Below are 14,133 nucleotides of genomic sequence, written 5' to 3'. Positions count from 1 at the left end.
CCTTTCCTTCTGCTCTGACTGTTGTGCTCTGACTGAAATGGGTAGGCCGCGTGTTGTACGTTCTGAAGAAGAACAGCGTGCCTACCAAGAACGACGGCGTGAACAGTAAATGGAATGGGCTCAGTGGCGGCGGAAGGAGACCAACGACAAAGCTCGGGCCGCGGACGCCAAGCGTAAGCGTGCTGCCCGCCAGAAATGCGAACCATCCATGTGGCCCCGATCCCGCAAACTTGGAACGTTTCACTGGAGCAATGGTCAATCAGCACATGACAATGATGTTTATTTGCGTCAGTACATGACGCATCAGTACATGACGCGAGGGGCATGCAATAAAAGCTGCCACATGGACAGCTTGACGAAGCCGCAGGCCCCCGCATTGGCGTTTGTGCGGCGTTAGCACACACAGAGGCAGTACATCATTGTTTACAAATGCGATTTGCACAAAATTGAGCAAATACTACCCTTTGACTACTACTGCACATACACAGCTTCGCTGGTCATCCATCTTCTCAAAGTGGAATGGCACTGAATTTTTTCTACCGAACGTCTAAAGACTGAAATGCCCTTCCCCATCACGTCGCTGCCGTCACATGGTCGTCACAATTCGTTCAAGACGTAACAACTTTTTTTAACGAAATGAAAGTATTGTAACACTTGTTTTTATATGTTGTATACCCACCCCTTATGTAATACCCCTACCAAGGGTTCTTTATAGAAATAAAATAAAATAAAATAAATTAAATACCGGAGCAAATATTCGGAACTAGATAGGCATGTGTATGCTGCAGCAAGAATCCGGAGACCAGACTACTCGGCACATCCTAATCGGATGCGAAGGGACTCACCCAATGAGAACTGCAGGTAACTTAACCCTTCCAGAAGTGCTTGGATTTCAAGTGGACGGAAGTACCAACGAGTGAGCAGTCGATATAAGCAACAGACGTTTAGAGTATTGGCGGGAAAAAAGCGGGAAAAAGATTGATACGACCGGATTTGTTAGTCATAGGTAGCGGTACAAGGTAGACTTTGAACGAGAGAGAGAAAGAAACGTTTATAACGAAAAAAAAAAAAGATTAAGGAGATGTATACAAAAATGCTAGATAAAAAACACGTATAGCATACCTGATTAAATCATGCAGGCTATTTGTCACCGGCCCGTTTCAAAGGGGATTCCGTTAAATCATCATCTGCTTCTGCCCTGTAATCACACGTCAAGAGCCTCCTGCGAGAAACATTTCATTTCGTGCACTGCAACCCGTGACACGTAGAAAACACATAAGCACGCTCACTTCGACTGCAATGGCGTAGAATGCGAATAAGTAGCAGCAGAAATATTTTGGCGTGGAGAGGGTATTTTTGGACCCGCCAAATAACGTCGGTATTCTGCGTCTCGCGCGAACATTCCGCGGCCAGAAACACATTCCCAACGCCGTCGGCAACTAGTTCTGTCTCTACTTGTGTCACTCGCTGACTGTTATTTGCATATATATATAATTCGAAGGTTCACGTTTGCCAATGGTAGCTTTGCCCGGCGTTTCGTATCTTCCACCAACCGTCGACAGAATGGGGGCGACGTAGCCAGACATCACGGAAACGTGCCGTGCACAACAGTGTCGAAAAAAATGTCGCTGTTCCGCCCGAAAGGCATTGTACACGGCTCTGACCTTTGTATGCGCTGTGCATTCGCCGCTCAGCTTCCGTTGAAGCGATAAACCGCACGAACCTTCGCCCGCTGCCCTTGCTGCCAGCGTTTTGACAGTCGTTGTCGGCGGTCATTCAGTGGGATCTATTCCTGTTTGCTTGTGCGCGCTGACACCACGCTGGTTAATTGAGTTAGTAAGCGAATGTGTCCAAGCTTATGCAGCCGATAAAACTACTATCCCTACTCCGAATAGCTCTCTACTAATTTGCTATCGCAATTGATGCTTCGCCTTTCGGGCGAAACTGCGACATCTTTTTTCCGCTGCCTGTTAGCAAGCGCTTGCGTGGCTCAGTGCTAAATATCCGACTCTCGTGCAGCGGGCCTGGGTTCGATCCCGGCGGGAACCGGGTACTTTCGCATTTACGGCGATAGCGGTTACGGTCGCCAGCGGCGGACACCGAAACGGCTATTGGAATGAGCCCATAACAGCTGACGCTGTAAAAAGGTACGGCCTGCCGCGTCAGGCCACCTGCAATGGGAGCGAGCGTCCGAGCCGTAGTTGCATTCGTGGCCGCTTGGCTGGCCCGAACGGCGCTACTTGCGGGGCTTGGGACGCGTCCACGGGCGACGGCGTTCCTCACGCTCTTCCAGACAAGAGTCCTTGACCAAAGCTCCGTATATACAGCCAGCGCTAATGACAACTCCTCTCACAGCCCACACCACCGTTGACCTACTTTCTTCGTACACCGCCATTGGTTGGTGCGCCTCACACTCTCCCCTCCAACGCGAGTATTGGACGGCGCGACTTACGTCAGCCCCCCTCCCCATTCTCCTTTTCATCTGCAGCCTCTCACAGGGTTGAGCTCTTCCTCTCCCGCTAGGTCACGTGGTTTTTAGCAAACCGACAACGAAGGCACAGGGTCCGCAGAAACAGCTTCGCTGTAAAACGGGGCTTAATGTCGCCAAGAAGCTCGATCATTTCCATAATCTAAGATGGCGAGCAAGTCAAGCACAAGTTTTCTTCTTTAAATTGCGTTCATCGCAACTGCGATCCAAGAACCCATACTTTGCTGTGCCCGGCAGTTGTAAAACATTTTGACCCCTCCTTTAGTGGAAACTATCCACACTGTGGTGTGGTGTCGTCAGACACCTATCACATGGTGTGGGCCTGCCCCTCCAACCCGGCCATTCCCCCCAACCCTGCAGGACTGGCAGGCGACCCTGCTCGGCTGCCACGACTTACAGGACCAACAAGCCTTAGTCGGGCGCGCCCGGGCGGCGGCTACCACCACTGGGGTCCTCAACTAGGGACTTTCACCTAGTATTTGTAAGGACCAGTCCCTTACGGGCTGGTGCAAGCATACCTCCTGTCCCTCTATAGCCAAATAAATGTTTTCACCACCACCACCACGTGCGCTGGCGAAGAAGCAAAGGAGTGGGTCTGCAGCAGACGACGCGCGGCCTGCGCCGTTTCATGCCTGCGCTTAATCTTCGCCGCTTCCACTAGGTGGCGCCTTGCGAAGCATGAGCCTAAAGTCACCTGGAAAGTACCGCATCCCTTTTCTCTTCGCCGCCGATTGGTCAGTTGCCGTCACGTGATCACTTTCTGCCATAGATGGCCCACGCCGCGCCGGAGTGGACGCGCAGACAAAGGCATCGCTCGCAAAAGCCGCGCGTATGAGCCATCGACGAGGTCGAATTTTGCATTTTGTGCAATTCAGACCATATGTAAATTTCGCAGACTTAAACCAAAACCAAATGAAATGCCCGGTTGCTGCGAATTCGGGTGCAGCAACCGCCGGGAGGCCGGGAAATCTTTTCCCGATACCAAGCCGTAAGAACGACAGCAAGTGCCATGCTATCTGGCTGCACCGGATAAAGCGAGACAGATTCAATCTAACCAGGTGAATTTGATGATATCGCAAAGCTGAGAAGCTTTGCGGTATTATCGAACTGCCTAAATGTCATAATGTGATCGAGAAGCTTCACGAGTTTTGCTTTGAAGACGGCGGTTTGCCTTGCGCAAAAAAAAAAAAAAAAGCGAGGAGATGCTCAGAAATATGCAGAACCGAGCAAACTGTGGCTCGAAAAGCGTTGGAATGCAAGCGGCTGTGTCCAGAATAACATAATGTAGTGATAAAACCACTGCAATTAGGATCTGTCGACCTGTCAAATAATAAGATATACATTTTCTCGTGTGTTGTTGTTTATTACTGCTTAAAATAACGAGAACGTGGCCTGGATAACGGTTTTAGCATCCTTTTTCTTGTACTGCAGTCAGGGACTGTTTATCTTTGTCGAAGACTATCTGTATCATTCGTTTTGAGGGCGGGTAAATGAGTAGCCATGTTAGAAAGCGATTACATCCACACTTATAGATGATGTGTGGCAGCGCTTGATGCCTATACTAAAAAAAATTGTGGGTGACACACGAACTATTGATTCGTTTTGAATTTACAACGGATTGCGCACAGTTGAATGCTTCACTTTCCGAGTATATGTAATTTATATCGTATCTAGCTAAGCGAAATGCGGTTTTGTTTGTGGATTTCACAGGGCCCACTGCGACAATTCTCGCACCGTTCTTGACTGTAGCAATCCTAGAAAACGAGAGGAAGAGCTGCTCGCATTTCCCGCCACGAGGGTAAAACGGTCAATGAAACAAACCCGAGATTCACGTAGGCCTGCGATATATAAAATGCTTCAAACACGAGTAATGTGGCTTAATTATGCACGTTGTTAAGCAATTTACTACACCCCTTCGATAGCTTCCCAACGAGCACAAAACTTATAAGGAAAACAAACAAAAGGATGGCTGCTCGAGCGCCCGCGGCCTGTCGCTGGTCTCGCTTCATGCAATTTGGCGCCTGTAAAGATCTTCCAATCGTACTTACATGTGCTGCATCGTACGCATAGTAGATGCACCATCCCATCTTTTATTTAAGGGACGATGCAATATGTCGATTGACGATAATATAAACCGCTGAAAGCGAAGCTACATAGCTGAGCTGCGCGTATGACCAAAGCTGGCAACAACAGCGCTGTGTTGCCTGCGGCGGTTGCGGTGCTTTCCCAGTGACTTTACATGTGTGCCTCGACGTCCTCCTCCCCCGCTGCTCCGTGCAGGGGGGCGACATTGGGCCGCCGATTTGAGCGCGTCCGCCGGTGCCTTCGCTGGCGCGCGTGCCAAAGCAAGCTCGCACTGTGGGTTGATCTCCGCGCTCCGAAAAAAGATGCCTGGATGTGGCGTGCCCCTGTGCACGAATCATTCCAGGAATGGTTGGATAATGTTCTCATTTCTGAAAGAGACAAAATGAAGACTTGTCTGCATGGTAGAGATGGGCAAAACGGCTCACTTCAGTGAGCGGATCGGAACGGCTCATCTCACTGAAATGAACCAGTTCATTTGAACCGCTCACCGGTTCACTTAAAAAAGTAACCTGTGTTATGCATATTCTGTAGTTATCTGGCTTTGGAAAAAAAAAACGATATGTGCCTAATTCAACAATCGTGGTATTGGTAATTTCGCTATGTTTAGAGAATATTTCTACATATATTAAAAGCGTGAATTTTTAGTTGTAATGAAACTTTCTTTTCTAATATTGGGGATAAAATGTTTATGATACTGTAACAGGCAGAATGCGACGTACGTTCTTTAGAAAAAAAAAAACATATGTAACTTCATCGTCATTACAGAAGCTTGTCTGCTTTTGTGGTACTTTAAAATTAACTTTCGTCAAAATAAGAACACAAAATGATTGTACAATATCTTTCAACTTTATTCATTTATTCACATACGTACGTTCACTATAATATGAGTGAGCAAACGCCATGCAAAATGAATGTAGAAATCATTTCTTGAAGTACAATACAAAAATCATACGAAAGATCCACAAAACTGCCGCACGTAACTTTCGTTTTTTTTTTTTTTTTTTTTTTTTTCTCTCTTGAGCGCACGCGCGATACTGGCGATCATGCCATCATGCGCCAGGACAAAAGAAAAAAAATGAAGTTCTATTACAACACAACAGATCATTGGCCTCGTTTTAATGACGTGCTAATGATACACGCTCAGAAAATGCACAGAAGTGAATGAAATGGGCGTCATTTTCATGACTGCACTAATTAGCAGAAATGACGACGAGGACGTAAACTTCACGTCCACCTGTTGTCTTTAAAGACACGGAAGACCATCTTTGAAGTGTTATTGTACCAGCGCACGACGTGCGATCGGTGAGAGTCGTGAGACATCGTTCAAACAGCAGCAGGCAACGAACGGTACCCATCCTTTGCCAATCCGCCTTTTTCATTTTCCTGTGCTGCCCTCTGCCGCGCGCCGCTGGAAACGTTTTGGTAGGGTGCTGGGGCTTTCGCCGGTTGATTTGTGAACCTGCGCCCGTGTTAAGTGCGCATCGGTTGTGCGTTTCGTGGATCGCGAATAATTATTAATGGCTTCTGGGGGGCAGTTTACAGTGCGGCCGATAAAGGCAGGCTGAGTTCCCTCTGCCGTCGCGGCTGCTTTGGAGTTTGTTGGCCCTAACTTCTGCACTTGCACCTCGCTTTTTTTGTAATTCTTTTTACACATTCTTTAGACATTTCGCATAAATAAGATGTTTTCGAGTGCGCAGCCTTCTGCGTCGGATTTAGCAAAGCGCTGCACTTGTTTACATCGGCATTACAGCCACACATCGTTGTTAGCGTCAAAAAATGGGGGAAAGGTGCATATATGAAAAGGCGCTGATATGAAAGAATGTCAAAACGTAAAATAAAACACACATATCTGCTCATATGAGCCGCGTTGTTCCATTGTGAGACGAGTCAGTATGAGCGGCTGAGCCACTTAAACAATGGCGGCTGCATGTGATCCTGTTACAAATATTGGGCTGTTAATTTATTACTGATTCTCGCTTTTCTTTAACTTCGCGATAGTTAATTTGCGCGTGTCATAAAGCATTATTAGAGCAAACTGTGCTCGCATAAACGCTCATTTAAAGGCCGTGTTGATCTCCTGCAAAAACGCGGATGCCATCGCTGACACCGTTGGTATATAACTGAGCGAAGCGGCTGTTTATGCTGCTGTACCGAATGTACCGTCTCTTGTTTCGGGCTTGACGCAGATATAAAGAGTACATCTCAGGAATTAAGAAATGTGTCAGCGTGCCAACACGTAAAAACCCACCCATCTACGTTGCGAATACGACCGGCAGCCTACGGGAACGGTGACGTACAGATGTTTGTCACAGGCGTTGGGCACATCGCTGTGTCCCCGCTTGCAGCTTATTGTGTACGCGGCGATCGACGCGAAGAGTAGTTTATTTCAAAACGCTAAGGTTAGAATTGGACTATAAAAGCAGTTTCCTTCATTATAACTTGCTTACTTTTCAGTACCGGTCCGCCGGTAGCGGGTGCGCGAACTCGACGGCGCCAGGCCTAACCTTCGCTGAACAGGATCAACATTGGCTCAAACTTATGTGCACGGATTGAGAGGGCCGAATCTTGTGCATTTCAACTTCGTAGGCATGTCTTGACTCACTTCGAGCGCGATTATTTATACCAACGATACCAACGAAGCCGTTGCAGCTATCGCGTTATCGGTTCGACGGCCGATCGCGCGGGGTTTGCTCGAATGATGGTCGGCACGCTGATTTTATCGGTGCCGTCGACAAGAAAGCCCGTCGCAGTACGACAACTCGCGCTCGTCGGTTACGTCTTGTAGGCCTGGTATGATAAAATGGTCTCAGCGACACAGTGCGGAATGGTCGGCCAATCGTTGGTGTGCGCGTCTTGTGGGTCTCGTATCGACCCAGTGTTACCGCGCCTTGAACGAGTACGTGAAGTCGGGCACACGCTGCCACTACCAGCAAGCGAGGACCGACGCTGCAAGATATGTCTTCGTCAACAACGTGTTTTTAAGTGTCGTCGAAGTGTAACGCAGGGGTTTATCGATAAATTTGCTATTACAGCCATCAATGCAAGGCGGCAACTACGTGGTTCCCTGTGCAATCTGGACGAAGCCCACGCCGCTTTCTGTTAAAATTGGCGTTGCAGTCTTACGCTACGCACGTTTTCGGTACCGCACCAACGTCGAGCTACCAGTGAAGTTTCAACGAGGTACACGGCACGAGTTTGCACTTGCAGTAGCGCGCGTCCGAGCACTTTTTTTTTTTTTTTTCGGGGGACGTTTCCCCGAGACGGGGCCGCACGGCCGCGCGCGCGACCCTTCCAAAACGTTTCGCGACTAATCCGCCAGGGCAGGGCGCATGCTCCGTAGCGCCGTGAAAAAAGGCGGATTAAAGCTTCTTTACTTCCCCCTCGATGGTATCGGGTGCCATACCATAGGACGCACAAAAAAATGTCGCAGTTTCGCCCGAAAGGCGAAGCATCTCTTGCGATAGCAAATTAGTAGAGAGCTATTCGGAGTAGGGATAGTAGTTTTATCGGCTGCATAAACTTGGACACATTGGCTTACTAACTGAATTAACAATCGTGGTGTCAGCGCGCACAAGCAAACATGAATAGATCACACTGAATGACCGCAGCCAACGACTGTCAAAACGCTGGCAGCAAGCGCAGGTTCGCGCGGTCTATCGCTTCAACGGAAACTGAGCGCCGAATACACAGCGCATACAAAGGTCAGATCCGTGTGGAGATAAGAGACGGTGCGGGCGACCGCCACCGCCGGGCAGAGGAGAAGTTGTTGGCAAAGGAGAAGCTGCCCCCCCCCCCCCCCCTCTTCCCGTTTCTTGCTTTCGCGTGGGAGATTGAGTGGCAAGATATGCCTTTGGTGCCGGAGCACAGCGCCGCCCCGCCTCCCTCCCTCCCATACCCCCACGGCCTTTCGCGCGACGGTCGCGTTCGCTTTCCGCCGTGCGTTCGCTCTCCGTGATAGCACGCGGGGGAGTTCGCCCTCCGTGATAGCCCACGTCCCCCGTGCGCTTTCGCTCGCGCATACGGCGCGCGGCGACGATGTTATCGCCCTTGGAATCTATACGGAACCTCACGGCGACGGTGACGCCGACGGCAGAAATCCGGTTGAAGTGTCCATATAATTGCTATCGCAATAAAAACCAAAGAGACTGCGCTGCGCACACCACACACTGCGAGCGAGTACCAGTAGCGCGAGTCTGCCCACACCGGCCACCATTCGTCGGTCGGAAATCGAAACCTCGAAACCCAGCAGAAGACCCGGCTCTGACGGAACGCATCGGCACGGCTCACGGAACGCGAGAGAACCGGCTCCCTTTCTCCAAAAGAACCGCCGCTCACGTTTACTGAACCACGGCTCACTCGCTCTTTAAAAAGAGCCGCTCACAAGATCCGGCTCGCTCCTGAGCGACCCATCTCTACTGGATGGTGCAAATCAAGAGAGAGAAGTAGCAACTCGCGCGTATGCAAAGCGAGTACATAAGCCTTGAATTCGGCATGTCTTTCCAGGCACATCTCAAGTTTTCGCGAAAACTCAAATGTACTTTTCTTGTTTGCTGCATGCTGCATCTTGCTTGTTGTATTTTTTTCAATTGGAGCTCGCGCACGCGCAGCCGATTATTTTTGGGTGTCTATTTTTTTGCTGATCCCGCTTGGGCACGTTCAGTGCCTGCTTTACGTAATAAATAAAATCAATAGGATACATCCTAACGGCCCATTAAGTTAGAGTTGAACCCTACTGCGTGGGCGTCATTGTTTGTGTTCCACTTGCAACTAAATTATGTCCCTCTGTAAAATGAGAGCTCACTAGTTTGAGGCGCACCTTTTAGTGCAGCGTGAGCTACTATTTCTGATAGAAGTAACATCCCCTTTTCATCTGTACAGCAAGTAAGCTGACACATCTGAGTTAAACGATGACCTAGTACCCCGCTATTTTTCTCTATTTTGTTTTATCCTGCATTTTTTAGTCGCTTAAGTTTATTTTGATTGGTATAGCCAGGGGCTCTTTGGTGGCCGTAATCTGATCATTTATTTCTTAAAAAGCCGGATGATGCGTCAAGTTTCTGAAAGTGTTTATTTGCCATGGATTGAATCAAATATAATCGTTTTTATTAGATTGAGAGGCTCACTTTGAAGGAGCACTTTTGAGCAGAACAGGGCAGATCGGTTGAAAAAGCTGAGGCCAAACGCTGTGCCACAGGTGTTCCAATTTAGAGGTAAGACAGCTTATTCCAGCATGCTCGTTATATGAGAGATTGCATATCCCATCTGGTGCCATATGCAAATTCTTAGGTTGGCTGCTCTGCATGACTGTTTTGCAAGCAGAAAAGTATCTCTTTAAGTGGTCTCACAGGGAAAATGCGCGAGCACAAAGGCTTAAGGACATACATACTTTACCGCGAATGACGACACAGGAAAGGAAGACACATAGACGACGCATGGGCGGCTCTGCCAAGTCGCTTCAGGTCACGGCTGTCACTTGAGCTTGACACTTGTCAAAAGCACAAATGCTTTCTGACACCTGAAAATTCCAGAGAAGCCATGTGACGGTTCGCTCCATAGGTGTCCCCTACACCTTGGGGAGGACAGCCATTGTTCCTGTTGAGTAGAATTTACCGCCGCCGACGAGTAACCGCAGCATCGACAGGCACAGCTAGGCTTACAACAATACAAAACCAAAAATGTCACACCACGGAAAAGGCAGTAAAAGGATCATGCAGTGTCAGAAAACACTATTATGTATGAAAAAAGAAACCGTACCAGCTGTTGTTTTACAATTATATAAAATAGTAAAATCACCAGCAATGGAAGCTGCTAACGCTGGAAATGATCGTGTTATTTCATGCGCTTTCCCTCGAAAAGCACCCGCACGCCAACTGTCGAGAAGTGGGCACTGACATGGCGTAGCAGATGACGCGCTTGTCGCCACCCTGTACGGAGCTGCGGTGGAGGAGGACATCGATGCGCCCTACATGAGCCTAGAGTATATGCTCCCTACGGGAGCAGAGTTGCGCATAGGTGCGCCATCTTGCCCGCCGACGCATCTCCTCTTGAATGCAGGATACGGCGCGGCTCATCCGCCGACTGTGCTTGCTCCTTCATAGGGCGGTGGCGCGGCAGCGCAGGCTTTCTATGGTATCGGCGCAGCTGTGAAGGCGCGAGACTAAATACCGACCGCAACATCGCCCAAGGTTAGCAGAACACCATGCTGGCAACTCGGGGCTGCTCACCAAAACTAGCTCTTTCATGCACCCAGAATGCAGGAAGAAATTCCCTAGTCAAGTCGACAAGTTCAACAGGCCAATTGAAACTCGCTGTGCATGTTTTTCGCTGCTGCCCATGTGATTAATGGTGGACCCGCCTGTGCGCATTGCTCCGTTTATAATATTTTGTTTATTTGTTTGTTTTAACCAGGATTGCGCTATCTCGAGAGCGCTCACATCAATTCACGGGGAGATTGTTAGGACTGTCAACAATTTCATCTTCGGCGATGCCTTAAGGACTTGTCTGGCACGTGCGATCATTTGGATGAATCGTCTTGGCGGTGATGATTGTTGACTCTTTTTGTGTATGTAAATGGTCAATTGTGCGCGATAAGGAATCGGTTATTATCATTAAGTTGTGTGTGTGTTTATTTGACACGAAATTTAGTTCGCTCCTCGGTCAAGCTTCGGGCCCTTTATGTGTTCTGAAATTGCGCAATCTGTTCACATCTGTGCACCCACTAACCTCATTATGCAAAAAATGTCACGTTAAAAACACGATATTTCCGTTTTCCTGAACCAGTGAGCTGTTGCCGGTTACAGCTACGGGAAGTGCGCATGGCAGGTCGAAGGAATAAGGCGACTGTTGCAATGCACCTGTATATCGTCAGTGAACTTGGGAACGCAGGTTATAGGCTGACTTTATTTGAACTAATGAATCGATAAGTCGTATAGTGTGTGCTGCTATGAGATGCAGAATATGCAAAGGCACAAACGAACCAAGATCGAGTTTTCTCAGACGCGCAAAATTTTTAAAATAATCGGTTCAGGTCAGCCTGCCCAGGTCATCATGCTGATTGCAAAATTAGTTTAGCAACTGCCTCGCGGAAAAGATAGCATTACATTTGCTAAATGTGTCGAGCATCGACAAGAAAGACCTACAGAACGCTGATTTGCGCACGGCAAAATATGTCAAGGACGGTTGTGTTGGGCCAGGGAAGCATAAGAAACGGCCACAACAAACAGGTGGGAGGACAGGTAGGTTAATGGCCTCCAAGTCCATGCAGAAACCAATATAGAAATGCTAGGGGCCGCCACGCTGTTCAAAAATCCGGTGAATGTAGAGCAGTGCGACAGTGACTAACGTAACAAAATAATTTTAAGAATGGGGAGGGGGGTGCGCGAACCGCATAAAAGGCGTCAAGAACGAGTCGGTGGATAATTATGGGCATAGAGAGAGCGTCTCGTCATTTAACACCGGACGGCCGTGGCCTAGCTGAGGTTGACCTACCCCGTCGTAATACGTGCTAACTTAGGTTTCTCATAAATAACATAGTTTCATTTCTCTTCAGAATATAAGCTGCAAGTGTAAACCTTGCGCCATCTCCTGTGTGCATACACGTTGAAATATGGCGCACGCACGCAGAAGGAGGCGAAAAGAAGGCGAGTGCGGCACGCAGTCACGTGATTTGACTAGGGACATCTCCGCCTCGCAAATCTAAGGAACCGCACAAGACGAGATCTGGCAACACTGGTGTGTTCTGGTGGGGATTTAGTCGCTCAAAGTTTCCCTCAAAAGCATGCTTTTTGCGCGTGTGATCGGATTTGGCGAATAGGCCATGAGCGGCGTTCGATCAATTTGCGCTTCTTTCAACTGAATAGAAACGTTCAGCGAATTACGTGCAAAATTTTAGCAATTAGAGGGCAATATAAGATCATATCACTGCAGTCAGCGCGTTTCGTTACCAGGGACGCTATAACGTAAAATGATTCCAAACTCCTGACGTCAAATTTACGTAGCCACCGACGCAAGCATCGGGCGGTGACCCGCAGCGTTGTCTGAACAACCCAATCAAACACTCTCCTCATTTATAGGAGGGCACCTTTGTTCGCTTTCAAAACCAATAACATTGTCTACACTCAGCGGTTTTCTCATCTAATTGGCTGACAAGAGGCAAGGACCACGCTCTAGTGGAGAGGGTTTCGATGGGGCCGAGCCAGCATAGTGAAAATAGATAACTGCATGAAGAGGGTGGTGCCGGCTTCTCCGATTGGTCCGCTTCGCCTTACTTAGCTTGCGGTGGCTAGTCGAAAATCGCGGCGGCGTGCAACGGAAGGATAAGAATGCCGCTAAAACGGATCCTCAGCAAGGAAGAGTTGGCAGAGGGGTATCGTATGCATGCCGAAAGGGCTCCAAAACGGTTTACTGCCGCGCAAAAAGGTTTGTTATGCGCAAATAAATACATGCTCACCGGCAGGTTCGAATAGCGAGGGCCTGAGCGATCGGCGGGCAGCCATCTTCTATTCCTTTCGGAACGGGGCAGTCTGTGGCTATTCAGAAAAATTGTCAGTTTTGTTCGGCATATTAATGTATTTTTTTCGCCTACACGTCACTTTGGCGTGGTGGATTTTCACGGTACTGTGACGTCGCGTGACAGACAGGTGAAGTGGGCGTAGCCAGAAAACATTTGACCAATAGCAGAGGGCTAATGGTGAAAATGCGTCGGATCAGGAATGATTATTTTTATTTTGTGCGGCTTAAGCATGCATAATGAGTGTGTACACGTTATATCAGATGGGGAGCTATCGCGGTTTTCATGACGTCGCGTGACAGACAGGCGAAGTTGGGAGGGGCCCAAAAATGTTTTGACCAAGAGGCTGATTGCAGAAATTGGAATCAAAACAGTTTGGAATCATTTTACGTCATAGCGCCCCAGAACCAAATCGTTCAGAGCGGATAGCCGCCGCGTACATCAAACTGCATCTCTCCGACCTTTGCGATAAAGCTTCGCGTCATAGTGCCCTACACAAGGGAGGTCTTCAATACCACTGAATAGTTACCGTCGCGTAAAACGGACTTTTTGCGCGGATTTGCGCATGCACCGTGACTTCGGACGTGTCGTTTATTTCTAGTTTATTTCATTGTTTTATTTCTTTATTTTGCCGGATACAGATTGGTTCTGAGAACTATACGGTGACTAATGCATCATTGCCAAATGAATCACGCTTGAAACGAATATCTTTTTTTATACGTTCACGATAGAATATATTTGTTGCTTCTTCCTCATTTTAAATTAATAAACACTAATTCATTAGCATATTCAACTATGCAGAAACAGTATTTACTGTCTTTCCAAAACTACTGTTGGCGTGTTGGGTCCAGAAATGATCAGTTTCCAAGCACGTCACTGCAAGATTAGGGCCCGTATTCACAAACGGAACGTACCCTTAACTTACGACTTAAGTAGTCGGTCGATGCTTAACGCGTTTCATAGACAAATCTTGTACTTTAGGTAAACTTTAATCGACACTTGAGTACCGGAAAGTAACGTACAGCCATTGGCAACGTTAAGTGCGACTTTC

At 48.2% G+C, this 14,133-nt stretch overlaps 1 protein-coding gene across 1 annotated transcript in view; it reads left to right on the top strand.

The window, feature by feature from the left end:
• LOC119456099 (octopamine receptor beta-2R) overlaps positions 1-14,133 on the top strand; it is a 224,656-nt gene that overhangs the window by 123,578 nt on the left and 86,945 nt on the right. The window lies entirely within an intron of this gene.

This window comes from Dermacentor silvarum, chromosome 1 (assembly GCF_013339745.2).
Source record: "Dermacentor silvarum isolate Dsil-2018 chromosome 1, BIME_Dsil_1.4, whole genome shotgun sequence".
In the NCBI taxonomy this organism is placed as follows: domain Eukaryota; kingdom Metazoa; phylum Arthropoda; class Arachnida; order Ixodida; family Ixodidae; genus Dermacentor; species Dermacentor silvarum.
The sequence above is the reverse complement of the archived record's forward strand: the minus strand, read 5'-3'. Positions and strand labels throughout refer to the sequence as shown.